General features: G+C 40.3%; 1 pseudogene; it reads right to left on the bottom strand.

The window, feature by feature from the left end:
* Positions 1-371: 371 nt before the first annotated feature.
* The window catches only part of LOC112092754, a 5,729-nt pseudogene continuing 3,086 nt past the window's right edge, over positions 372-3,014 (bottom strand).

The raw sequence follows: 3,014 nt of genomic DNA, 5'->3' as shown, positions 1-3,014 counted from the left end.
TGCGAAACAAATGATGACTGGGAAAGAAACTGACCATAAGAAGGCACCATCACCATGTCACTATCTATAACAGTAGGAACTTGATAAGAACCGAACTTGAATTAAGGAATTGTTCAGAAAAGCAAAATTATATTGATGAAGTAATTGAAAGAGATTACAAGATAGATTGGCAGACGTTCGAGAGGTCTGCTAGCTCTCCCAAGGGTTTTCCCTGTTTACTCTGATCCATCCTCACCTTTAGTCTCTTTTTATTCCTTATATACTACTACTAACTAGCTTAACAAACATAACAAACCAACCCTAATAACAGACCACTAACCACTTATTATATTGATTACTAATTACTAACATAATCCTATCATCACATATTGTCAAGTGACCGCAGTGGAATGACGCCATCTCCTTCCCATGTTGTCAAGCCCACCTTTCAGAATGTTGAAGGGCATCGCAATCCTTGAAGAGCCAACTTCAACGGTGACAAACCAAGGCGGAAAAGGTGCCACATAAGTGTAATCGAGAGCAGAAAACCCATTGGAGCCATTGTTTAGTCCAAGAAACATAGAAATTTTGGTTTTTGGAGTTACAAACTCGGAAATATCAGATCTCCCATTTGCAGGGTGTCCAAGTCCTACTCCAATGAAGCCAAGTTCTCCATCCCCAGCCCCAAGAGTGCTGGAATTCCCAGACCCAGTCCAATTTGGGCCAAAATTTGAGGACCCATTACATATCTTGCTGAAATTGGTCCCATCTTTGCTGAAATTTTTAGGCCCAACCCCTATTGAGCCAGAAGTAGGCCTAAGAATGTTGGAATTACGCAGCCCAGACCCAATCATGCAAGAATCGGACCTGCCCACACCGGAAACACGTGACCCAACCCTCATTTGGTTGGAATTTTGAAACTCAGCCCCACTGACCCCAGGTTTTGAGCCAAACTTCCATGTCCTAGCCATAATGATACGAACCCCACCAACAACGTGACGAAACCCGAAACCAAATATGAAATTACGATTCAAGATCTTCAAGATTGATGGAAACCGTGACCCGTTGCTTAGCAAAGCAAGAACCTTAGTATGGTGAGATACCACAAACAAGTATGGAAATCCGTTTGATAAGTCAAGTTGAATGCCATAAGGAAACCTTGATAAGTTCGGAAAAAGTTTCTTCAAGAACTCAAGAAGAATATCTCACAATATGAATAAACATCAAAACTGTCTTTCATTATCTAAAATTCAACCTTAAATAGCCAAAAATAACATGAAGAGGTTTTTAAATTGTAAAAGTCATAATCTACCCTTAATGAGGTACACACGCCTAAAACAAGATAACACACCTAAAACAAATCCTAGGAAGGAACCCGAATTTGACTCCAACTCCTTCCTTCTAAACACACATATTATGAAATTTAAATGTTAAACTAAAACTTAAATCTAAAAAGATAGGATTATAACGAAATTAAATCTTGATCCGCCATCTTGACTTGATCCTTTGCTGGAAACACGCCTACATCCTCTTAGGCTTCCCCTTGCACGTGTATCTTGGAATGACATGCAAATTGGCCATGCAATGGCTCAATGGACGTGTAAGACTGATTGGCTTTCTTCCGGATCGACTTTGATGAGTAAAACCAGCATTTGTTCACCCTCAGTAGTGAACACTCTCTCTTCTTGTTGTAGAACTCTCCGAACTAGGTTATTCAATTCTTTTTTAAATCTTTTAGCTCGAAACCTCGTCACCGGACCAACTGGGACTTGAATTGGATCGTGAGTATTCCTTGCATCCCTGATGTCCTCATCATTCCCCCCCCTGAAAAGGATTTGTCCTCAAATCATCACCTACATCAAAAGGACTCAAGTTAGTAAAATTGAAAGTAGCACTAACATTGTACTCACCTGGTAAGTCAAGTCGGTAGGCATTGTCATTGATCCGAAAAGAACCATCTCCTCTAGGTAGTAACTTAGAACGTCGTCGTGCCGGAAATCTTTCTTTCCTCATGTGTAACCACACCGAATCACCGGGCTCAAAAACCAACTTGTGACGCCCCTTGTTATCTTGCTTGATGTATTGTTCGGTTCTTCTCTTTATGTTGAGCCGTGCCCTCTCATGGAGTTGTTTCACAAATTTTGCCTTCTTTTGACCATCTAAGTCCACATGCTCAGAAACAGGTAAAGGTGATAAATCCAAAGGAGTTAAAGGATTAAAACCATAGACAATTTCAAACAGTGAGAACTTAGTAGCGGAATGAATGGTACGATTATAAGCAAACTCAACATGTGGTAAACACTCCTCCCACGTATTAATGTTTTTACTAATGACAGCCCTCAACAAAGTGGATAAAGTCCTATTAACTACTTCTATTTGACCATCGGTTTGAGGATGACAAGTAGTAGAAAACAAAAGTTTCGTTCCAAGTTTTCCCCATAATGTCTTCCAAAAGTAACTTAAGAACCTACCATCCCGATCCGATACGATCGTTCTAGGCATACCACGTAACCTCACAATCTCCTTAAAGAATAACTCTGCAACATGAGAAGCATTGTCAGTCTTATGACAAAGAATAAAATGAGCCATCTTAGAAAAACGATCTACAACCACAAAGATTGAATCACTCCCACGGTGAACCAAAACAAAGTCCATAGAAATAGCAATCCAAGGTGAACTAGGAATAGGTAGGGGCGTGTAAAGACCATTCGGTTGTGCCTTCGATTTAGCTTGCCTACAAGTGACACACCTACCACAAATTCTTTCAACATCTCGTTTCATGTGTGGCCAATAGAAGTGCTCTTGCAACATAGCTAGGGTTTTAGCGACTCCAAAGTGTCCCATTAATCCCCCATCATGGGATTCCCGAACTAATAAGTCTCTCATTGAACAATTTGGCAAACAAAAATTATCCTCTCTAAACAATAAGCCCTCATGCCTATAGAACTTTCCCTCCGCTGCCTTTTCACAAGCTTTATACACTTTCCCAAAGTCGTGGTCATCATGATAAAGGTCCTTAATATGTTCAAAACCAA

Source organism: Morus notabilis, unplaced genomic scaffold (assembly GCF_000414095.1).
Source record: "Morus notabilis unplaced genomic scaffold, ASM41409v2 Scaffold4605, whole genome shotgun sequence".
Lineage (NCBI taxonomy): Eukaryota > Viridiplantae > Streptophyta > Magnoliopsida > Rosales > Moraceae > Morus > Morus notabilis.
The sequence above is the reverse complement of the archived record's forward strand: the minus strand, read 5'-3'. Positions and strand labels throughout refer to the sequence as shown.